The sequence below is a fragment of the Physeter macrocephalus genome, chromosome 7, assembly GCF_002837175.3.
Source record: "Physeter macrocephalus isolate SW-GA chromosome 7, ASM283717v5, whole genome shotgun sequence".
Taxonomy (NCBI): Eukaryota; Metazoa; Chordata; class Mammalia; order Artiodactyla; family Physeteridae; genus Physeter; species Physeter macrocephalus.
In genome coordinates this window covers 120,578,845-120,605,885 of record NC_041220.1, presented here as the reverse complement: position 1 = coordinate 120,605,885, position 27,041 = coordinate 120,578,845, and positions in this window count along the sequence as shown.

Sequence of the window (27,041 nt, the reverse complement as noted above, 5' to 3'; positions counted from 1 at the left end):
AGCCTGGGCACTATATTACTGGATTAGAACGTTATATCCATCATTTTTCTCCTTGTATAGAACTGTTTGGCCTTATAAAGTCATTAAATTTAGAGAGTCAGTCTTTTGTCTATCTTTTTGTTAGGATTCTATCTATCTAAGTTTGAATCTGTTTAACATATATATAAATTCTACTTTAAACATTAAACTTTAAAGCACTTTAAAAATTAGTAAGAAAATTCTTTATATTCCTCAAGTGAAACTTGCACCGTACATGTGGTCTAATCTGAGGCCATCCAGTAAGACTGAGAAGAGTGTACACAACCGACACCAACTGAAAAGCATGATTTTCCTTCCCACCTTCTGAACAACAGCTATGGTAGAAGGAAAACTTTGGCTTGTGAACATTCGTATTTGCATAAGAGAATTTCTCTAAGTTGGTTAATGCAGTGGAAAATCCATACTGAATTTAGTTACCATATGTTATTATAAGTTCATTTTCTTAAATGATCCTGTTTAAAATGGATTCAAACAGATGGACAGAATTCGTCTGGATGGATGTCAACTGAATAACTGAACCATGGCACTTACTTAGCAAACACATGGAGAAATACTAATTGATGCAAATATCCTAGATATCATTTTGTATTTTCTTTAATAGTTTCTTATTGCTAAAAATTGGGAAATGAATATTGCAATGACCACCATGAAAATTATGGCCACTTGGCTCTTTATAATTAGCAAGTTGAGAATTCAGTCATCTGAAACCATCTGTTTTCTTTTGTTTGTAATAGATTGTGAAAATAAGTTTTCTCACTGTTCAAGGATAATGGTGAAAAAAAAAACCCAGTAAGAATAAAACTAGAATTGACTTCTGTATTGGATAATTTAAACTTGTTTGTAGTGCTACAGTCCGAAGTACATAATGTAGCAAAAATACACACTGTTATAAATCACTACAATAGGGAGAAAACATATGATGAAATATTCAGTTAGAAGTGAAATGCCTCATGTTTTGTTTTGTTTTATTTTCAGTATGGTGGCCAAGTATTGATGTAAAAGGAATGCAGACCTGTGACTCAAGAAATTTAAGTTCTCACTCTGACACTGTCTTTCCCTGGACTACAGTTTGTTCTTTCTGAAAGACAGTGAATGGGCTATTTGATCTGCAATGTGTCTAGTGCTGGAATCAGGAATTTCAGAGTACAATTTCTTGTAGGTAAAATATTAATATAATTGATTTATTTGTTACCTATTTTAATCTAAGAGCATAGAAATTGCACATTTCATAAACAATTATTTTAATAGATTTGTGAAACAGACTAAGAAATGGAAAAATGTTAAAATATACATTTAAAGACATATATTTATCCTGTATATTGACTCAGTTGAAATAGCATTAAGCTGCATATATACTTAAGACATTTAGATAATTAACTTATAGTGTGATTTGTATTTATTTATTATTTGCATTTATTTTTGAATTACCAGACCTATTAGCTGTGGCTAAAAGTTAAATTTATGAATTTCACACAGAAGAGTGCAAAGCAGAGTTTAGAACTAGAAGTAAGACTGCCTTAACTTTCTCATTTAATTATTTTGGAAGATAAAATTGATCCCTGTAAACACTAGATGGCTTCCCTGCAGACAAGTGGGGAAAAAAGAGTAACAATCAGTGTTTTTTCAGTGCTGTGTGAAGTTGAAAAACATAGAATTAATTAAATGTAACTTTATGTATTTTAAAGGCACTGCAAAATAATCAGATTACAGAAATGCATAGTACAAAAGATAGAATAGTCTGTAATTATTTCTGGAAAAAGGAAATGACATATAATCAAAAACAGGTAATTCTTTAAGCAGTTAGTCTGTACTTAGGATATAGTAAGCACCCAATAATTATTAATTATCATTATTAATATTTATTAATAGTGTTACGATTTAACATATTTAGAGCTACTTTAGAGGAAATACATGTTTAGGTATATAATAAATTTTCTTACAAAGGTTTAACTTTTATTAATCATAGCTTAGTCTAATTTATATAATCATATTTTCTAATATCCTAAAAGACTGTATTAAAATTAAATACACCTATATATGTGGTAATACAGACTTGATGGGATATTTTATGTGGGCAAAGCTTCGTTCAAAAGCTAAATTTGTTAAATATGAACTGATACTGATACAATGTTTATTGATGATTTGCATTCATTTAGAAAACATCTTATTCCCAATATCTATTTGGTGACCAATTTATAATAAATTTCTTTCTTCTAAATTCTAAATGCAGATCTCTATCTAAATTTATAACTAAATTTTTTAATGTGGTACCATATATGTTGAAAGAGAATTTTACTTCCCTTTAGAAATAATAGGATATTAGAATACCTGTGTTAAGTAATATATAGTAGCAAGAAAATTAATTGGTATTGGTAATTGAAGTATGATTTATAAAACCTTTGACTCTTTAACTGATACTGTCATTTGAGGATAAAACAAAGTCATATTCTTTTTTCTTCCTGCTTGTTTTCAAAAAATTGTTTTGAACAAATTAGATGATGACTGTTTATTACCTAGTAACTTCTAGTATAAAATCCATCTCCTTGCTTTGTTGATAGTATTACCTTTCTTTATTATGTGGTAATATTTTATACATACAGTATCTGGAAATTGTTATGAATACGCTTCTTATAATGACATATTAAAATCTACAGGGTCTAAAGATTCTTTGGTGTACTTTTTCCTATTTTAATCAATCTTTTCATCTCCTGAAAATTATAACAATTTTTCCTCACACCATTGAATATTGGTTTCTACAGTGTTGAATAATCTTAAAATACTTATAATCTTACCCTTAGAATGACTTTAAAATTTTACAAAAGACTGTGCAAAACGATTGTAACAGAGTTGAAAAACAGTTTCAGTAGAAAAAAAAAAACAAAACTGAATTAATACAGGTTTTGTGAGTAGGAGTTTGGTAATTCTGGTTCTATGATCACTTTTATTTGCATAAAGATTATTCTCAATAAATCAGAACAACTTACTCTAATTACTTCACTTGATTCCATGTATGTTTCTTTCCTGATTTTCTAGAATATTATCAAACACATATGATAATATAAATATCTAGGATAGACGATATGATAAACTATAAGTTACACCACTAGATAGGGCAACCCAGGCACTCTCACTGCTCAGATGCTACTGTAGAAGATAACTTAGAGCTCCTCTAGGGTAATGGATTTTCAGGTATCCAACATAAACCAACCATTTAAAGAGAAAACCTCTGTCTTCTATTGTATATTTATAAGTACAAACTATATAAAGCAATTTAAATATTCTTAATTATGAAAGTCCTGGTCTCCAACATTTGGAAGTAGATTATCTCTCTGGTCTAATTCTTCATGTTTATTTCAACATTTGGTTCTACTTATAATTATCTTAGCTTGAGACAATTTTATCATTACTCTTGGATACTGAAGCTATAGTAACTATTATGTGACAACTCACATTCAGGTGAAAACTCCACTCCAGTCATTGTACTGTAATATGAATGTTGTTGAGCTTTCTTTAATGTCCATGTACAGAAACATGCTGGGTGTACTTTTTGGTGTTGGGATTACTAAATCACTTACTCTTGCAAACTTAACCTAATTCCTTTTTTTTTTCTCTCTGATCTATCTCTGGTTATCTTTACATCTATTTCTTCACTCCATCGTACATAGCTTAGAACAACTTTTCTCACACACCACTAACTATTCTGATTTTATCTTTGTCCTAAAATACAACATAATTTAACAAGCTAATTTACAATAAGGAAAAAAAAATTGAATTATATAGGATCCTTAAGTTTCAGGCCTTGTTTGACTATTTAAATTTTGCCATTTGTTCACATTTATAGAATTATAAGATGCATACAAATATTAACAGTAAATAGGCCTTCAAACAATTTGAATATGAAAATAGTTATATAAGATTTATAAATAATGAATAATGGAATAAATTGTAAGGTTTTATGAAACTCATTAAGATCCTAAAAAGGCATTTGTAACTTGAGTGTATGACTTTAATAAATTATAAAATTTTTTTTTTAAAAAAGGTAAAAGTTGAGCACATGGATTTTTGCTCCTATTGGCAGCCAAAAAAACTGTGTTCTTTATTAGCCCTAATGTGAATTATCGCTTGGCTGTTGAATTTGCAAATCAATAAGAACACTTGTAAATCTGTTACTTTTTATGGATGTGGCCAAACACCTACATACCAAGTATAAATTGGTTAATACCACTTTTGGCAAGATATCTTTGGAGATATTATCTTTAGCTGTGTAATAATATTAAGAGCATCTAATTACATGGGAACAGTTAACCTTCCAGAACAAAAGTTTATTCATCTATTAATTCTGTTGATGCTTATTATGTAATGCAATGGATTTTCTGTGTTTAAAATTAGCTTTTGTACTGCTTTTACTAACGCATCTATGTATCTGTCTATAACATTAAACACTTCAGATGAAAAGAAAAATATAAAAACTAAATTTTTGATATTCTGCTTCTCATTCCTATACCATCCTTATGGCTGCTGAATTTAATATCAGCAAAGGCATCTGAATTTAATGCAAGCAAGTCAAAAGAATGTAATACATAGAGAAAATGCAAAAGTGCTAAGTTAATGAAAAATACACTCTATTAAATTTATTTGTAGTCCGTGTGTAGTGTTATGGCTGCTGAATTTAATATCAGCAAAGGCATCTGAATTTAATGCAAGCAAGTCAAAAGAATGTAATACATAGAGAAAATGCAAAAGTGCTAAGTTAATGAAAAATACACTCTATTAAATTTATTTGTAGTCCGTGTGTAGTGGAGGCTAACACAACATTGTAAAGCAACCATACTCCAATAAAAATTAATAAAAGAAATTTTCAGCCATACGGATTGAAAAAAATTTATTTGTAATCTAATGATATAAATGTATGTTCTTTTGCCCCTTGATAAATTAGACACTGCTTATGTTGACTATATTTGAATAAGCATTCAATAGATATAATAATCTTACTTAATTTACTTAGAATTGATCAAAACTACTGTTATTAAAAAGATCGTAAGTTATTTTTATGATTTTATTGGGTGTAGTCAAAGAGTAGTATACTTTGACATGGTTCCTGACCTAGTTATATTTAGCAGGTCAACATTTGACAACTCTGTTGTAGATATATGACACTAAAATTTTAGGGATTGGTATTAGGTATTGCTTGAAATACATGAGCCAACTTTTCAAAAGCGATGAATAACAGTATGAAGCTTCTAACTATGCTATAATCTTAGAAGCAAGATTATATGTTTATGGTTTTGTGTTGATAACACTACAAAAATGTATAACAATCAAGGAACTTCTTTTACCTAAAATGCATTCTTCATCTCCACAAATGGCTTTTGTAAACATCACATTGGAATTAGAGTCAGGAACTGAAAAAAGAAAAAAAAAAAAGAAATTGAAAGCTTAACTCTTGAAAATGAATAGATGAGCATACCAAAGTTACCAAGAAATTTTGCTGCACTAAAATTTCAAGACATAGCAAGCCATTCCTGAGGTAATTAAATTAATAACTGATATATTAAAAAAGAAGAGATGTATAAAAAACGGGAGACTAAAACAGTTATTCAGAAAAGCTAAAGGAAAGGAAGGCAAGAGCGAGATACACCAGACAAATTAAATAACAAGAAAGCAAGGATTGGGTTTTTCTACCAACCAAAGAAAGACACTCTATGTTAAAATACACAGTGTATGATAAAATACAATAGTTATAAATATCTATGTATTAAATAAGCAATCACTTGTAGAAAGCGGAAGTTAAGAAGATAAAGGAATCCTATAAAACACCGTTGGTAATAGGAAAAAGTAACATGCTACTCCCAGTTCAAGAGAGGTCAAGTGGAAAAACAGGTAGAGCAACTCTTGCTGGAGTGAAGCATTGTTTTCAGAGGCAATTGGGCAATGAAGCCTGTGGAAACTGACATGGGGTTCTAGATTCTAATCCTGCCATTTCTTATTAAGATATTTTTTGGGGAAACTTAATCTTTGAGGTTTCTTTTGCCAACTAAAAATTGTAGCTAGCCATCTGGTTCTATAAGAATGAAGTCCCTAGCCACTGCAGTTGCTGACCTTCAACACACCCTGAAAGGAGTTTAGGGCAGAGATCAGGAATGAGGCACTCTGTGCTCTGAGAAAAAATGGCAGAACAGGTCTTCAGATAGTTAGATATTTTCAGGAGAAGACTTTATGGGCCCAGTTTTTTGCATCTTCTCATATCTAAAAAAGCACTAAATCATTAACGGAGATACCTGCTCCTCGTGACTAGTAGCAGACTTCTTGTGACTAGCAGCAACCTTCTGATGAAATGTGTGCTTAACTGCATGTATCCTCATTCCCTAAAATCATATATATACTGACCATTCCCCTACGTCTTTGGAACAGTTCCTCAGAGCTATCTGAGAACTGATTCCTGGGCTATAGTCCTCATTTGGCCCCAAATAAAACTTAACTCACAACTCTTGCATTGTGCATTATTATTTTTGCAGTTGACACTTTCTTCTTGTGTACAAGGGAACAACAACAAAAAAATCTTATGACTTTACTATAAGGAATATATGTGATAATGCAGGCAAAGTATTTAGCCTGGAGCCAGGAACATACAAATTTTTCAGGAAGTATTAGATGCTATTATTGAAATACGAATATTGTCTCTTTGTTTAGCTTTTATTATAGAAATTTTCAAACATTCAAGGGGAGAAAAAAATTTTTCTTTCTATGGTTCAAAAATCTAGACACGATTAGGAGTTTTAAAATTTGACTTTAAAAAGGTATGGCTAAAAAGAAGCAATCAAAGAAAAAACTATAAGTTATACAAAGACAAATGTCAAACTTTGTGAAATACCTACAATGCATATAAGTTATAAACTTAGAGTTCACTTGAGAGAAATATCCCTTTAGGTGGCTAATTTTAATAAGTTCTTACTAAAGCTTACAGAAGCCTAAACTTTTCTAAACCTTATCCTCTAAGTCTTAGTATTTACAATGTCTCTCAAAATATGCCAGTCCTCAATTTTTTTTAACAAATGGAAACTAATGTTAACTGAGGTTTAACTACTAAATAGTTAAAATGATTTCTTTTATATTCTGCAATATTCTGCTGAATTGGAATCTGGTCCCATCAGGGGAAAAAAAAATCTAGTAACTCTAGTCTTGCTGAGAAATAAAGAGATGAAGTCAGAAGAGCAAAAACTGGGGACAGATAACGGAGAAATGTGTTAAGAGTCATACATTCTAGTACCAGTTCAGTTATCTGTTTTCACCGACTCCATTCTGATTGAGTATTTAGAGTTGCCTAATTTCCTTGTTTTTACTATTAATAAATATTAAGTTAATTTCAAAAAATGTTGATGCCATTGACAGATTTCTGTAAGTGCTTTGGAGACGTCACTGCAAGCATTACTCTGCTGTCTAGTTGACAGTCAATTATTAATACATTTATATCATAAATTTATTATAATAAACAGTGGTGGATAATAATAAATAAATAGTAGGCTTAATTAGTGAAAACTAATTTTGTTCTTATTTAGCAAAATGGCAATTGAAATTCTGAAAACTCACTGACTAAATACTAAAGTCAATATAAAACTATTGCATACTGTGCTTTTCCTTTTGATAACCGTTTATGAAATCCATTTATTCTTAGCACATGCAATTTCAAGCTGGGTCTATTTTAGATTTTAAAAATCAAACCCAACAAGGTGGAAATTCAAAGCAGTGTTTACTAATAAACACTGAAAAATGGACCTTAAATACTGTAACAGAATTTAAATAACAAAATAAAAATATTGTTTTAATAGATATTTACCCGTAAAAAGGTAGTTAGAAAAAATGTCACGTTTCTTCACAGATTGTACATGTATACTTACTATCTTTCCATGGGTCTAAATGGAAAATACTCAAGTAAACAGTTTTTCTTTTCAATTAAACTTACATTAAAGTGACAGTATTAAAATAAGTACACTGACATCATTATCAACTAAAAGGCGAAGCTGAAAAACTTTCAATTATACTCAGAATCTTTAAGGCTGCTGTTTGAAATTATTACATGAATTACTATAAAATTTTATTTTGCAGTTTTAATTTTATTTGTACCTAAATATTTGTGCATATGTGTGTGTGTGTTTTCCAAAGTCACAGATTTTCACTGTAGAGTTCATGGCGTTTTAAATGTGACTAACCTATGACTCTAATAGAAGCTCAATAAATACTTGGTGACTAAAATATGGTTATATCTTAGTAAAATGTAAGGAAATATGAATAACCAGGGTGACATTTATTACCTAGCTCAAAATTATTAAGTTCTACATTTTTAGCCCTTGGGAGAGTCTGACTGTGAGTCTGGTGTGATCTTCCTCAAAGTAAGAACATGCTGGAGAAAGTAAAAAGTCTCATGTTAGATCTTGAACTCAATTCAGAAGCCACTAAGGATATCATCTTTTATGTCAAAAGTGTTTATTTAGCTAAATGATCTATACCACAGCAAAGGATGTGAGAATTTGATATTCTAAGTGCTCACATGTTCACCAAGTATAAGTATCATATGTAGGAATTATTAATGTGGGATGTGAGACAGAAGACAGAAGGAGCAAAGTTAATAGTGATGGGGATGCAGCTAAACAAATGAAAGGTATCATCAACTGCAATCAATTTTGAGTTTCAAGTGTCCTGTAAATTAAGGCCACTTTTAATGAGAAAAACTAACTTTTCAATGTGATTGTGTTTATTCTTACACCTTATTCAATTATAAGACTTCAAATCTACAAATTTAAAGCTGAATTTTAAGTAATGTTCATATGTGTCAATAAGTGTTTTATATATTTATGTGCTATATTAATAGACAAAATACAATGCACAATACTACATTTTAAAGTATTTAATTGAAACAGAAATAACAGTAGATATTTCTATTTAACTTCACATTCATGTGAAGAATAATAACAAATGGCCATAGAATATCACCAACATACATCTGACCTGTTATTCATATTACTTAGTAGTTATATGCATAAAATAAGTGATATTTGTTAACATTTATGATACTATTAAGGTATTTTATTTCATATGTCCTATACTATATTTTAAGTGTATGGAGAGTTGAACCAAAATTATAATGGTCATATTTTACTAATGAAACTATTATTTATGAATAACATTATCAACCATATCAGACTACAATTCGTGATGTACTAAAACTACAGAAAAGGCAAGCACTTAACATGACTTAAACAGTTAAAAATTCAGTGTATTCTGTGTCCTTAGTATTGAGTTATCTAGATTAATCTATGTTTTTATAATATGTCATCATTAGCATTAATTAAGTCTGATTAGTGTCCTTAATAATGCAACAATTTTTCTTTAGACTAAGAGAAATAAATCTCTTTAAAAAATAATAATATTACAACTACTGATGATAATAAAGACAGAAATGACATATGAAGTCTTATCATAGATAGTTCATTGAGCTACCCACTTGACAGAATTCTGGAATACCTTGCAAATTCCTTAGACATCTTTTTTATTAGAAGAAATATCTTTAAAAAATATTTCTAGAAATGATAACATCCTATGGGCATGTATCCAGCTCAGGAAAATATCTTTGATTTATATTGCCTCCAATTTAATGGACCAAATAAAGAATTAAGTGAAACTGTCAGTAAACACCTAATTTAGCCCATCTAACTCTTTTATGCATTTATTCTACAAAGAATCACAAAAGCTTATCCAGATAAAATATGTTGGCTTCAGTTTTGGTGCCATTCCTACACTGAAAATATTGTAAATTCTGTAAAGTTTCTATTGAATAAATGTATTGTTACAGAGCAACATATATTAGCACAAACAGAACACCTATTTTGCATAATGGAACTGTAATGTAAATGACAGCAATATGGGCCTCCATATGTTATATTAGTCTCTTTTCTCATTTGCACTCCCCATTCAGCCAAATGACCACATAATGACTTTCACCACAGAAACTCATTAACAAAAGCAAGTGCTCAGATATTTATCTCTGGCCATTTAAAAACTTTATCTAATGTGTCCTGATCAGAATCAAGAAGAGAGACAATAACCTACAGTTTTCAAACACAAACACAAATGTAGGCTTAATCATTTAGCATCTTGAATTATCATGTTGTTTTAATACAGAGAATCATATGATGATTTAGGATACGTTGTCTTCATGAAGACCCTTTTTTAGTTAGAATCCCAGAGATACATTTCTTTTCAATCAAACCATATACATTTTAAAGCCAGCTTTCTGATGTTTGAAAAAGGAGAATTGTATTGAGGCTGGGCACTTATCACAAAACAAACAAATGAAGAAACACATGGAGTATTATGTATGTATATTTATCTACTGGCATAATTTATTTATTTTTTGCCCCACCACACAGCTTGTGGGATCTTAGTTCCCGCACAAGGGATTGAACCCCGGCCTTAGGCAGTGAAAGTGCAGAGTCCTAACCACTGGACCACTAGGGAATTCCCTCTATTGGCATAATTTAAAGGTGTTGTGTCCAGAGGTTGAGAATTCCTCCTAGCCATATGCGAAAACAAAATTGTCTGTTATATTCCTGATGTCTGTTTAGTTCAAAATCATTATTACTTCTGAAGATTGAGTATGACCTTCTAAAAACATGTAAAGATTGGGAGGAAGATGTTTTTGAGTTTTTTTTTTTTTAAGAAAATATATGTAAAATTGATTATGTATGGAATTAACTTCAATAACCATCCATAGAAGTCATAAACAATAAAACAAGTTTGGTAGTGATAATAGGAGAATTTCCAAACTCTGCTTTATCTATTTTTTATGCATATTTAATATTAGAAAGTTTTCTAATAACCATCAGCAGACCTATAACACACTTTTTAAAAAAACATCACGTGCTAATAATTTTGCTTAGTTGTTGAAAGTGTTTAAAAGTGATTTAAAGTCTTTATTGCGTTTTCATGCTTCTGGAGCAAATTTTTAGTATTTTTGAGGCAAAATTCTGTCCTTACATAACATCAGTGAAGTTAAAACACAGTCAATTATTTTTAATAACAATAAAAATGAGAAATAAAGTTTTAAAAAATATTTACTCACATATTCATCATTTCTTGATTTCTTTTTTCATATATATATGAATGAATATAATCTATATTTATCCAGTATTATTTTACTTCTGCTTGAAAATTTTAATTAACATTTCTTAGAGTGTATAATTCTATACCGTGTATAGAATTCTTGGCTGAGGATATTTTTTGTTTTCAGCATGTGAAGATACAATTCTATCAGTTTCTGGATTGGGTAGTTTCTGATGAAAAGTATGCTGTAATGTGCTTCTTTGTTCTTCTTATAATGTGATTTATCCCTTTGTGCTTTAAGATATTTTTTTGCCATAGGTTTCTATAAATTGGTTATTTCGTGGTTTAATGTTGTTTTCTATATGTTTATCTTAATGGGATTTTCTTGAGTTCCTTAGATTTGTAGGTTTATAATTTCATCAAAGTTAGAAAAATCTTACCTATAAATCCTTTAAATATTTATGCACACTGACTCCTTTCTTTCTGCATCTTCAAATAAGCTTTGGTTAAACTGCTTATTATTTTACAGGTCACTGAAACTATTACTTTTTTCATATATTTTTTTTCTCATTGTGCTTCATGTTGTCTAGTTTCTATGGTGTCTTCAAATTCATTAAGATTTTCTTTTGTAATACCTAACCAATAGTTAAACACATTCCAGGGATTTTCAAATTTCAGATATTATAGTTTCCATCTTTAGAGATTCCTTTTTTTTTGTGGTATGCGGGCCTCCCTCTGCTGCGGCCTCTCCCGTTGCGGAGCACAGGCTCCGGACGCGCAGGCCCAGCGGCCATGGCTCAAGGGCCCAGCCGCTCCGCGGCATGTGGGATCTTCCCAGACCGGGGCGCGAACCCAGTTCCCCTGCATCGGCAGGCGGACGCGCAACCACTGCGCCACCAGGGAAGCCCTAGAGATTCCTCTTTTTATATCTTTCCCTTCTGGTTGCATTTTATTGCTTTCTGGCATGGTTAGTAATATTTGTGTAGATGCTGACACATTTAATTTTCTCTTATTGAGTGTCTTGATTTTTTTCTCTTCTTCTAAAGAATATTGTGCTTTTTTCTTGTAGGAAATTCATTATATTAAGTGTCAGCTTGAATGTCAATTGTTGTTTTAAAGCTTTGTCAGGGAATGTTTGGAGTACCCTACACATTGATGAGCAGTTAGCCTTAATACTAAGCCATGGCTCTTATGGAGTATTATTGAATTCTACTCCAGCATGCTGAAACTCAATTTCATTACAGCTATGTGAAACTCTGGAAACCATTCCACTCATATGTTTCAGCTCATTTTTTTTACCCATATTTGTGGTATTTTACCCATTCTTTTTGGTTGAGTTTTCCAGAAAAATTCAACAGGACTTAATGTCCATTTATAGAGCTTTTTTCTCTAGAGCTCCCTTTTCTCTGAAATTGTGCCCTGAAATGTTCAGACATGCCATCATCTTTCCTAAAATCTGATCACTATTCTGAAACTCAGCAAGACTACTGCTTGGGATATTCCTCCTTGCTCTGTGCTCTAGGTATTCCTCCAGCCATACAGCCTGAAAATCAATGGGTTCATCTTGTTTGGTTTAGTTTTCTCAACAACCACAGTCCACTTTTGGCTTTTCAATGTCTGAAAACAGTTTTTTTTTTTTGTTTGTTTTTTTTTTTGTCCAATTTTAGTGTAAATCTGGTTCCTCCAACTCTAACATGGTCAGATACATGGTCACATGCATATTCACAGGCTGAGGTTTTCCAAAAAAGAGCTCATAGTGTGTCATTATTTCAACCAAAGTCCATTTCCATTTTGTAAATGGCAAATTAACTATGTTAGCTATACGTTTGTTGTTAAGGTTCTAATGATCATGAATTTTTGCTCAATTTATTAGCAAGTTTTAACTGGGTAAAGTTTTTCTAGATTTACAGGGGATAAACATTCTAGAGTTCTTGGCCTGTTGTAGATAAGCAGACTCATTTGTGGTTTTTCTTTCATACAGGGCTCTTACTTGAAAGTCACAGCTTCCCATGACTCATTGCTTATAATACACTCATGTTTTGCTTCCAAGAAAGTACTTTTCTCCAAAGAAATACATATTCAAAGCTGTTTTCCTTTTGCTTCTAAACTCTTAACACATTTTAAGTTGTATACAAGGGGTTATAGTCTATGAATAGAGGTAAATAGAGAGATTTTTATGAAGAGGAAGGTAGAATAAATATAGCTGACTCTGAAAATAAGCCTCATTCTGGGAGATGGGGTGAGAGTAGGGAAGAATATCTGATATTTTTACCTTTAGAAAGTAAAATTATAACAGGATACATTTGCATCAAAGTTTTCCCAGTCTTTTTGATGGCACCTATCCATAAGTGATGCAAGGAGTATTGTCAAATTATACAGGATTATGATTATAAATCAAACTCTATCATTGTTAAAGTTAGTGAACATTTTCCTCAGATATAACTAATGTTTGTCTGATTCCAGGGTTGCTGTCTACTTTTGTGTTATCTTCACAGATATTTTAATGGGATTTTGAATCAATGCAAAATTTTATAAACACAAACTATATATCTGCTACGGTGAAATCTGAAAGTTTGTTCTTTAGACATGGTAGGAAACATGAATTCATTTCTTGATTTGGAAAAAAAAGCATTAAAATTATTATTGTTGATCTCTTATATGTGATATAATTTAGCATTTATACAAACCCCCCAATATAACAAAATAGCTTTATATTAGCAGAATCAAGTAGATCTAATCATTATGAAGTAATAAAGTAACTTTTATTTTTGAATTAAATTATGTAAATGTCAGAATTAAGTCATGTGTTCTCTTCCTGTGAAAGATTTAGCGTCTTATCAAATATTTTTTCTAAATAATTCTGAAACATATTAAAAGAAAATATATTTAGGGATTAAAATTAGTTTAAATATATTCCTATATTGCTCAGTGGTAATTTTAAAATTCACCATTCAAAAAATTTTTTTTCAAAATTCCAAACAACTAGCTTATTTTAGTAATTTCTGTTGAATTCAATTCTATAGAGTCTGAAAGGAAAAATTCATCTCAACTTTGTGTTCAAAGAGGTGGAAAACAGACCAAGATAAATGTTTAGACCCAAGTAAAAATAAGACAGTGTGGGGAGTTTAGTTTGTTTTCTAACTATGCTGGAACTACATTTCCCAAGATTCCTTTCTCCATAATTTTATGTTAAAATTAGCCACAAGATAATTTTGCATGAGATTTGTAAGGTAGAATTGAAGCAACCTCATGCTCTGTAGGTTAATTTAGAGTGGCAAGCACCACTGTAGTCTAGCACATTGTTACTATCTGTTGATTCACTTTATTGATGAGGGCAGCAGACAGGACTTCACTTATCCTGCCCTCCTCCCTGTACACAATGTACAAACTGCACAAAATGTTCTAGTTGTCCTAATGGGCTCCGATTTCCTCTCATGCTCCAGGATTTCATGCCCAGCTTTTCTTCCTGAATACCAGGTGACATTTAGCAATTCAGGCCTATCATCAGATTCAGAGGCTACAGCTCTTTATATATATTTTAACCAGTCCCCCAACTAATCAAAGTCTAATTCCTATAATATAACCCTTACTCCATAATGCTCTTGGTATTTCTGCTCCCCTGATTGAAACCTAACTGATACAGAGAGAGAGAGATAGGGATATTATTACTTTACTTGCAAACCTCAGTTTTCTCACCTGTTATATGTGTAAACTGTCATGTTCTCATAGACATGTTCATGTTCTCAGAGATATAAATATAATAAGATATGTATAGCACTTAGGACTGTATCTGTCAAAGTAAGCACTATATATATATTATATATATTATATACATATATATACTGTATAATAGGAATAATGGTAAATATGATGCTTGACCTGCTGAATTTCATGTTACTTAATATTTTCCTTAAAATGAATACTGCATTTGCATATTTAAGCACAAGTTTCTCATTTCTGTACTTATTTATTATGCCTCTATTGTGAAAGTGGCAAGTCTGTTATATTCAATTCTGTTAAATCCACTTTCATTTTTATATAGGATAATTTTAAAGTGGAATAAAACCATATTTATAAACATAATTAAATTAATAACAAACAATATTTACAATTTTGAGACAAAATAATTCAGTGATTTGTTTTTCAAACGTTTATAAATACTTAGAATAGAACTTTTCATGTAAACAAGTAGCATTTGATACAAATGTCATGTTTTAGAGTTGAAGTACTTTATTTCTATTTTTGACTCTAAGGATAAATAGAAATATTTATGTAAAAGTACAATCTATGCTATCTGAAATAAAGGAGAATTTAAAATTTTGCAATTTAAATTTACATGTATGGATATATAATACTTGTCCTGGCTTCTGATTTTATTATATTCAATTACTTAAACAGTCATTTTCACAAGTATCTTATTCATAGAAAATTTCCTTTCTGTTAGGTTTAAATAATCCAAATATTTTTAATAGATAAGGTATCTCTTTTCCTTTGTTTAAAAAAAATTTTTAAGAAATGCTTCAGTTTCAGAACCCCAGAAAGAACTGACAAAATTCCAAGATTCCTAGAATGAACATTTATATTTTCTTTTTCAACTTTATATATTAGATTGTGTATTAAATCCTCATTAATTTCAGATTCATTAAACTGTACTCTAAAGAAATAAATCCCAACTTATATACCACACTTAAAAAATGTAATAAAATTAAACTCTGGATGGAGAAGATGACTGCCCAACAAGAGACCATTAGCAATTCCTTCTTATGCTCTACAATAAAACATGCTGTGTAGAAGTGATTGCATTTGAACTTATTCGTACATTTGAATACAAACTACCCAACCGCGAAAAATGAGACTTCCATTTGTTATAAAAATAAATTAAGAGGCAATGCTTTGCTGGCAAAGCCATTTGAGCATCTCAATTCATAACTATTCATGGTAACATAAACAGATGTCTTTGCTCATACTGTGAACTGCTGTATAATATTGTTTTATTCAACATTACTTTATATCTAAAGTGACTGTAGGTGACTTGTTTTAGGATATTAAAAAAACCACTGCTGATATAGAGATCCTGAGGGAAATTATACAATAATGTTACGACCATAACTAATTTTCTTCTTATGAAATCATGATCCCACTACAATTTTAGAGCTAAAGAAAATATTGTTTAACATCACCATTTCCATGTTCATAACTCAGTAAATCACAATAAGGTAATTTAAAAAAATAAAAACATACTTTATGTTTTTATAAAAAACATAAAGGACTGCCTTTGGGAAATATGTTTTCATTTCTAAATTAAAAGTACCATGAAGTAAAGACTGAATAAATTACATACTGCTTATTGACACTCTAATTACTTCTTTTTTATTAGCAAAAAATACATTTCTCTGAGAAAATATCATAATAGTGGTGCCCAGCACATTTTAAGAGAGTTTATTCAAGTGAAGAATAAATTCTGCTGAGTATGCATTTGTTTAGAACTCCTGGGAAAAATTTAAGAATGCAAAGATATTATCTTAAATGTAGCAGTCCTCTCTGCCCAAGTACATGCACTCACATTCATATATTGATTTATACATTGGAAACAGTATAATGTAATGGAAAGAACAAAGATTTGGGGTTTAAAAAAACTATTTTTGATCTGAATTCAAATGGCTATATGTTTTTCATTTAATACTCAAAATTCATTTTCTCATCTATAAAATGGGAATAATAAAAACTACCCTCTACGTTTTTGAGGATTGCATTTTTAAAGGTTGAATTAGAGAATGATAATGAAATTTTAAATTTAGTGCTACATTAAATTTATTACCATAAATTTGCATTTTAAAATGTTTCTTGGTATTTAATAACATTTGAATTAATCCAGTGTCTTTATATTGGGCCCCAAGAAATAAGACCGTCAATTAAATGACCCTAAAGACATCTCCAAAAATACTAACTTATGAAAAAAAAAAAAAACTCCAAAGCAATCTTTCAGATGCTCCTTTTTTGTTACATTTGACTCAGTGATATATTAATATCAGGCGTTAATGGCAATTTTAATGGCAATTGTTTGGTAGTAAGTGCTCCTAACATTTTTTTCTTTTCACAAGAAAGAAAGGTAATTATGAGAGAAAAATATTAAATTAATTTTGGGCATGGGGAAAATCATAGCCTTCTTTCCATTATATTGTTCAAGATATTAAAGCACTTTTATGAATTTAGTTCACTTATACTAAATGCTACCAATAATCTATCACTAGTTATTTGCCAAATAATATTATACAGTTTAAATTTTATCTCCTTTCAAGATGCCATTTAACATTGTTGCTCAGGTTGACTTTCCTTGAGATTTCATGATAATGTTTTAAGTAATACATCCATATATATTTATTCTCTGTGTATCTGTCAGTTTCTATGTACTGTAAAAAATAATAATAATAAAAAACACTTCAGTTAAATAGAGTTTGGAGACTTGAAGGGGGAACTCTCATGCACTGCAACCATAGGAGAGCCCAACAGAAAGACTCCTCCCCTTTCCTGGCAAGGACTCAGCCAATGAAAAGCCATAAACTCTTTGTTTACTATAGCCCTCTCAACTTCTTTTTACCCTCTATAAAAGCACAGTCCTTCCCTTGCTGTGCAAGGGCGTGCGCATAACTTGACATGGTTGCAGACCCTGAACTGCAATTCTGTTGATCCCAAATAAAACCCACTTTTACAGAAGAAATATCTGGCAGTCTCCTTAGTTCAGGTAAACATTTTGGTGGCCCGTATGGGGCCCTGAAGGCTTCAGGGCTCGTGAGCCACAGGTGTACCCTGGAGCATACAGGTATGGCTTTCTCCCAGGTCTGAGCTCACACCCTCTTTACATTTGAAACTCTCCAAATTTTATCTCAGATCTATTTTAAGGTTTTGTCTTTCAGGTTAAGGTCTAATTCTGCATTCACATACTCCTTTGGCACTTCAGTCTGATTTTAAATAAGACTGTTTCAACTGAAGCTGAAAACGCACTTGATCCATTCCTTCAGAATTCCTGCTTCACTAAAACTGTGCCGGTTTTTCAGCCTTGGTGTATTACTTTGGAATAAGTTATTCTCTGGAAACTGGCTGAAAAAAAGCCTTTGGCCTGGCTCCTTCAAGACCAAGCTGTTTCTTTAGAACTGGCTGCTATTAGCTTGCAAGCTGTTTGTATTGAGCTGTTTGCACTGTAAAATGTTTAAACTGAAAATTGTTCTTTTACTCTAGAGAAAAACCTCTGAGAAATGAGATCCAAATTATCTAAGTATTTTGAGGGCACCCATCCCATAGGGACTCTGGCAGATTTCACGGTTAAAAACCTTGGTCCTTTCTCCTGTGCATTTCTAACTAAATGGATTGACCTGACCAAAGGCAACTTAGAATATCAATGGCCATTATGGGGAACTTTTAAAATCCTCACATTTAATTTCCTTAAAACTGAATTGGGCTACAATAGCTCAGACATTTCCAGAATTGAGTGCAATGCCTATTTTCACTGGTTGTTTGAGGCTTCACAATGTTATCAGGAGTCTAAAATTGCCTTTCTGCAAAATAAGATTTTAAGATTAACTGAGGCAAACAAATGACAAAAGAAACAGAAAATGGCTGCCAAGGCCTCAGGCTCTTCTTTCTTGGCTCTTTGTCCCAGGCTCTACTTCTGACTCCCCTATAGCCTCACTTCACCCACGCTAGTCACCTTGCTGAACTTCCTCTTTTCTCTGAAACTTTCCCCACTCCCTTTTCCTCTGAACTTTTCAGAATCTGTCTCTTTAAAAATTAAGTCTTCTGAGGATCCAGAGGTTAAACCCTAATTTTTTATATTTCCTGGTAGAAAGCTGAACCATGAGCCATAGACAAAGATTTCCCCAAAGTAAAAAAAGATGCTCACAGAATTGCTGAGGAATTTAATATAATCATTTGAACTTATCAACCTAGTTTCTCTGACTTATATCAGCTGGTTCATATGCTTGTCAGAGAAGACCAGGCCCAGCACTGGATGAAACTGCTAATGGGAAAAATCCTGAAAGGTCTCTGTAATTATAACTGGTAGACCAGCATGCTAACTTATTAAATGATCAGACTACAGTAATCGCTAGGCAACTTCATCAAAGCAATTCCTAGAGCTTTTCCAAAGCCTGTTAATTGGAACAAAATTCAGGTTTGCGAACAAAAATCTGATGAACCTGTTCATGACTATTACAATTGACTTCAAATTATTTTTAAAGAAAATTCTGATCTACCTTCAGATGTTGATTACACTTAGAGAAACTTTTAATTCTACGGTTCTAATAGGCTGAACCAGGACCTTTCACTTCTTGTAAAAAGGACTGGGATGGAATGAGAAACTATGTCTATCCAGATTTAGTTAATCTGGCAAACCAGCTCTCCTGTACTCTAGATGAGTGACTTCCAAGGAAGACTGCCGAAATTCTTATCTTCAACTCCAGCAAATGAAGGCTTATAAATAAAACCCAAACCCCCTAGTTTCAGCTTTTATTACCAAGAGCCAGGATATTAGAAATGAAATTATTACAAATCTAAGTGCATTAGGCACTTAAATAACCAGACTTCCAATGTCCTCCCAACTCGCAATGACAGGGCTCCAAGGAACTACAGAGGCTCTTTCCAATTCTCCTTCTTCATCAGCTTGGAGAAACATTTCTCCAGATTGGAGATGAATCCCTTCTATTTCTAATTAACACCAAATCCACACTCAGTGCTCAACCCCACTACTACAAAAAAACAAAAAAACAAACCTTGCCTCAGAGTACTAATACAATTCAAATAGTGGAAACCTCTAATAAACCGGTCTCTGAACCTATTCCCTTTTGTTTAGGCTCTCTAAGAGATATCCACCATTTTCTCCTTAGTTGCTCTGCCCTTACCCATTTATTAGGCCAAGACTTCTTAGAGAAGTGTCATTCCAGAATTTCTTTCTCCAGACGGTGGAATAATTTGAGAATTTGATAGTAGTCATCAAAATAATCAACCAGGAGAATTAAATGACCCTTTGACATCTTTTTATTTGTTTCATCTCTAACAGTACTACAGCTGATTCTGGAAACACTGATAATTTGTCCCTAGTGAAACAGCTACCATCTTCCTCATGGGAAAAAAAAATCTCCAACTGATGTTGGCAAAATTCACAGCACACCTCCCATCAAAATTCAAATAGACCCTTCAAAATTTCTTTCCAGATTAGTCAGTACCTTATAAATAAAGAATCCCTTCAAAGCATAAAGCCTGTAATAGAAGATGTTAAGGCTCAAGGCCTCAGAATCACTTGTACTAGACCCTGTAACACTCCCATTTCACCTGTGAGAAAACCTAAGGGCCAAGGGTGGAGCTTTGTCCAAGATCTCTGAGCAATAAATGACATTGTTATTCCTAGACACTGTTGTTTCTAACCTTTATACATTACCAACATCCATTCCCATTAGAAACAAATTCTTTACTATAATTGATTTAGCAGTGCATTCTTTACTATTCTAGTTGAGGAGGGTAGCCAACATCTTTTGCCTTCACTTGGGAAGAAAAACAATTCACCTGGACAGTAGTGCCTCAGGGTTTTACTGAGAGTCCTTTTTATTTCTAACAAATACTGAAGGTTGATCTGAATGATATAAAGTTCCCTAGAGGTTCTACTCTGTTGCATTATGTGGATGATTTGCTGCTTTACTATCCTTCTCAAGCCTCCTCACAGGAAGACAGCAGCCACCTGCAAAAACTTTCAGTCTTAAAGGGACATATGTTCACCAAAGAAGAGTTGCAGTTTGCCCAAACCCAGGTTTGATATTTAGAGCAACTGGTATCAAATCATGGTTTACACCTAAATCCAGATAGACTTTTTGGTGTCCTAAGCTTCCCAAAACCCAAAACGAAGTACTAGCTGTGACGTTTTCTTGGGCTGGTTGGTTACTGTCAAAATTGCATTCCAAATATCCCTTTTATGGCCAAACTTTTATATGTTTGTTTTACTAAAGGAAAATAACCCCAACCCAATTTATGGGAAGAACAAAATGACATGAACTTTAAGGTCTTAAAGGAGAGTTTGATGAATCTACCTGCCGTTAAGAATCCCAATTATCAGATTGCTTTTTTCTTTTTGTATATGAAAGGGAAAGGAACGACTTTGGGGTACTCACCCAAAAACACAAGGACCACCATTGACCCATAAGATATTATAGCTAGCCACTGAACCTTATGGCATGTGGATAACCCCTTACCTTAAAACTATTATGGCTACTGCCCATTTGATTAAGACCATCAAGAAAATCACTGTGGGAACCCCTTTAACCATTTTTGTACCTCACGCATTAGAAGCTCTTCTGAATTCTCATTACACTGAACATTTTTCAGTCAGCCACCCAACCTACTATAAACACCTTTTGTTAACTGCTCCTCACATTACTCTTTTATGTTGTAGTAACCTTAACCCTGCTACTCTTTTCCCCTCTATCACTGGTGAAGTCCTTCACAACTGCTTAAAGCTGATGGATAACTTTCTGACTCTTGTGATGATCTAAAAGAAATTCCTTTGGTATTTCTGACTTCTCATGGTTTGCTGATGGTTCTTATTTAAAAGGTGACAATGGCCAATATTGTGTTGGGTATGTTATTGCAACTCCTTTTGATGTCGATGAGCCAGTATCTTTATCTATGGCTACTTTGGTCCAACAGGCTGAATTATATGCTCTTACACAGGTTTGTACTTTAGCCAAGAACAAAGCTGCCAATATTTATTTTGATAGTAGATATGCTTTTGGAGTAGCTCATGATTTTGGAATGCTGTGGAAGCCACATGTCTTCCTTACTTTCAGTGAATATAAAATTTAAAACAGCCCCTATGTTCAAGAATTATTAGATGCAATACTTTTGCCTGCCACTTTAGCTATTATAAGATTCCAAGACATTATAAACTTGATTCTCTGGAAGCTAAAGGAAATCACCTTGCTGATATTTCCAGAAGAAATGTTATCCTTATGTTTTTGTCATGGTTTGTGTGTTTTCACACTGGACTGAAGCCTTCCCTTGCAAACAGGCTACTGTCTCTTCTATAACTAAAGTCTTTTTGGAAAACATCATTCCCTACCTAGGAAACATCTCTCCAACTTCATTGTGATTGAAGAATTAATTTTACTGGCCAGGCAAATTTGTGCTGTTTGGCTGGTTTTACAACACTTTCACTATGCTTATCACCCTAATCTTCTGGTTTAGATGAACACACTAATAGCATTATTAAGATTCAATTGGGAAAATTTATAAAGTTCCTCCAAATGCCTTGCACAAAAGCATTGCTGTCAGTCTTTCTAAATCTTAGACCCACTCCTTTTGGACTTCATAAACTCTCACCCTTTGAGATAGTTGCAGAACACCCAATGCACTTGGTTCCTGCTTCTTTTGAACCACAACTGATAAAAGGAAATATACTCAAATATTCTAAAGGCTTGATTGCTCCTATTAGAAGTAACCGTGTTTTAGTAGAGCAATCTTTTCACAGTGTGCCCTTGGGAAACAAAGACTTTAAGCATCACACCTTGCAACCCGGAGATTTTGTTTATTGGAAAAGACACCTCCAGAAAACCTCTCTTCACCCTCACTATAGAGGCCCCTATCTGCTAACGAACAATTCTGCCACCAAACTCCAAGGAATAAATTCTTGGATCCACATGACACACCTAAATAAAGCAACAAACCCTAGCTAGAACTGCATATTATCTGGTGACCTGAAAGTAAAGATTTTCCAGAATTGAAGTAGACAACATCTGATGAGACAGTTTTCCCAACATATCTGGACCAGGCCTGTTGGAAGCTTGTCACTAAACCTTTGGTGATGACATACCACTTCAGAAGATCTCCATGTCTATGTCCTTGATAGCATACAGATGTTAGATAAAAAGTACCTGAGAGTTCTCTCCCCTACCCTTCCTTTTCCCTCAAATGTGACCTCAAATTCTTAACTGTACACTTTCCCTCCAACATGAGACACACACCCAGGAAAAGTTCTTCTTGACACTGAGGGACAAAAAGCAACTGAAACTAGAAAACCTGACTTTGGATCAATAATGCTGTCAAGGAAAGATCTTGATCAAAAGAGGGAAATGTAAAAAATTAATACACAAAAACCTCAAATAAATAAAGTTGGGAGACCAGAATGGGAGCTCTCATATCCTGTGATGACAGCCTAGCCCAACAGGAAGAAGAAAGACTCCTCTTCTTTCCTGGAAGGGACTCAGCCAATAACATGTCATTAACTCTTTGTTTACTGTAGCCCTCCCAACTTCCTTTCCCTCCACAAAAGTGTTCTCCTTCCCTTGCCATGTAGGAATTTGTATGTGGCTTGCCATGGTTGCAGACCCTGAATTGCAATTCTCTGCTGATCTTGAATAAACCTATCTTTGCTGGAGAAATATCTGGCAGTCTAGTTTATCTGAATAATACTTATATAGAGGTATAGAAAACTTCTCATATCCCTAGGAATCATACAATCTAGCTATTGAAATAAGGAAGATTCACACAAAGTAATTTCCTAACAGTATGAGTATAAATTTACATTGCATCTTTGAATGAATAAACCGTAAAACTAATTAAAAGAGTAAGCAGAAAAATAATAATTTTAGGTCAAATAACTTACCTGAAATACTGCAGAAATTTAACAAATCTTAAAGTATTTTGCATTTGTGACAAAATATTAAAATATCTACGTTGTACTTATTTCTATTGCATCATCTTAAATTTAAATTGTTGGATATATAATAACATAGTTGAGCAGTGGCCCTGTATCATTTTTAAGTAGAATGTATTTATTAATTCATTAAAAATATTAATTGATGCGCTACCACTCTTCTTGCCTTAGGATACAGATCAAAACTTGTAAAGATCTTTGCCCTTTACATTCTGAGGGAACAAATAATCTGATAAATTTTATTACATAAAATTATGTAACATTTTGGAATACAATAAATACTGTAAAAAAATACTCAAAATAAGAGGAATAATGTGTGCCCATTAGGCTAATGGTGGGGAGGCAAGATGCTTTTTTTTTTTAAAACCACTTTATTGACATAAAATTTTAAATAAAATTCAATCTTTTTCAAGTACACGATTCAATAACTTTTAGTAAATATGTAGTTTTGTGTAAACCACACACAAAAAAACAATTTTAGAACATTTCTGTGATGACAAAAAAGAATATTTGTGTTTACATGCAGCCATTCCATTTTCCTACCCCCGCCTAAGGCAAACATAAATCTACTTTATGTTTTCTTTCTATAGGTTTTCTTTCTCTAGAAATTTTACATAAGGCAATTGTACAAAATGCAAAATGCAGTCTTTTCTGTCTGACTTCTTTCATTTCAGATTTTTTGAGGGTCATCAATATTATAGCATGCAAAATTATTTCATTGTTTTTTAATGTAAAACAGTATTCCATGGTATGTGTATGTAAGCAGCTCTTTGCAGGAAACCTCCCTTAGCAGGAAACGCCTTTTCTTGCCACTTTAGTAAAGCTCTATTGTAGCTAACTTTTAAACCAGGCACGCCCACGCTCCACTCATCTCAGGCACAAGCACACCTTTCAAATATTCTAGTCATACAATACCTTGTCTAACTTGTCGGTTCTGTCCGTAGATCAAAGTGGTAGAAATGAAGAACGAGTAATTAACAGATGACCAGACCTCTTTCCTACCTTCCCCTTCAGTAATCTCCTGAACAAAATGTGTGAACAAGATAACATCTAGAGGAAGATCAAAAAAGTCCATGAGCCCGTATGCAGTGGGGGGATGGCAACCACTCTGACCCCCTATCACAATAAGTAACTGAGATTGCTTCCCTCCTTCCCTTTAAAATTCCATGACCAAGCAGAATGGAGGTGGTTTTGAGGGGACGTTGAGTCCACCATCTCCCCAGATTGCTGGTATTCTGATTAAAGGCACCTTTCCTTTACTACCAACATTTGTGAGTATGTAATTGATTTTGCAAGGGGCAAGCAGAGGGACCCCACTTGATAACAGGTAAACCACATTTTGTTTATTCATTCACCATTTGGTAAACATTTGCATTTTTTCCATTTTTTGACTATTATGAATAACGCTACTATAAGCATGCATTTATGTGTCTTTGTGTGGACATAGGCTTTTATTTTTCTTGAGTAGATACCTAGGAGTGGAATTGCTTAGTCATCTGGTAAACGTGTGTCTTAATTTTTAAGAAACTACCCAAGTGCTTTCCAAAGGGGCTGTACTATTTTAAATTCCCACCACCTAGGAGAGAGGCATGGAACAGATCCTTCCCTAGCACCTTCAGAGGCATTGTGGCCCTTACCCACAACAGGATTTTGGACTCATCCCCAAAACTGTGAGAAGTAAATTTTTATTGTTTTAAGCCACTCAGTCTTGTAAATTTTTAAGTTAACCCAAGGAAACTAACACAAAAGGGGAGAGCAACATGAGTCAGCTGACTGTTTTATTAAAAGGTAGCAGTGACAGCATATTTGTATGCTAATGGAGATGCCTCAGGAGAAATGAAAAACTGAAGACATAAAGAAGAGAGGCTTCAATGTCTGCTCTGACAGGAAAAATACTTGGTGATCATCACCCTGCCCTTGCAAGAAAAAGGGCAACCTAAAAATCAACAAATTCTCTTGGAATCATCAGAGAACTGAGGCCACAAGGTAAAGGACTACCCTGAAATCTGGAGAGCTGGGCAAATCCAGTTCTAACTGAGATGTTTCCCTAGAACAGAAGCCAGTGAAACCACACGCTGGTGGAAACACTAAAATGATAATTTTCCTGAATTGTGGGAGGCTGAATGTGAAGTACTGTGCAAGACAAAAACTCAAGACTCTTGAGTGCCACAGTCCAAGGGGTTAACCCTATAATTCCATAAGTTTTACCTTCAGGAGCCCCAAAGGGTTCACACAGTGAAGAGCTAAAAAAGATCTCTTCCTGTCTCTGGCAAGGGGAGAGAAGAAATAATCCTTCTGAAACATGAATTTTTTGCATTTTGAAAAATGCAAAAAATTGCATTTTTTTAAATACAAAAATCTTACTCTCTAGAAGAAGCCTTTATCAGAGCAGTATCCCACTTTTCCTGAACTCCATTTCCCTAAATTAGGCTTCCAGTGTCACCAAAGGGGGTGAGTTTTAGAAACATTTGTGAAGGTCGCAACTGAGAGACACAGGTTCTCAATCTTAAAAGACTCAGATTTAATCATAAGATTAGAGAACTCTTTCCTTTCCCCATACCTTATCATAACATCAACAGCACTCCAGTAGGAAAGTGGATTATAGCTGGAAGAGCTGCAAGACACAAATTGTATTTAATGTGGTATTCTTAGGGAACTCAAAAACAACAGTAGAGGGGGCTTCCCCGGTGGCGCAGTGGTTGAGAGTCCGCCTGCCAATGCAGGGGAAACGGGTTCGTGCCCCGGTCCGGGAGGCTCCCACATGCCGCGGAGCGGCTGGGCCCGTGAGCCATGGCCGCTGAGCCTTGCGCGTCTGGAGCCTGTGCTCCGCAACGGGAGAGGGCACAACAGTGAGAGGCCCGCGTACCGCAAAAAAAAAAAAAAAAAAAAAAAAAAAAAAAAAAAAAAAAAAAACAACAGTAGAAGTAAGGACGCAGGAGGAAACTGAAGGCTCTGGCATGTACAGCTACAGCAAATGTCAAATACAGCCCAACTTTCTTAGCATAAAACTGTAACCAAGCAGGACCCTAGGGGGCCTTCCTGGGTCAGACCTTCCCCCATATCCTCTGCTTTAGCTCCTCTCTGAAGTACACAGATAACAGTATCTGATGCACATTTCCTGAGATGTTTTACAGATGTGAAAAAAAACCCAGCACATGGAAAATATTAACCACTTGATGACCATGAGCACACAGCCCCAGGCCTTCTGGAG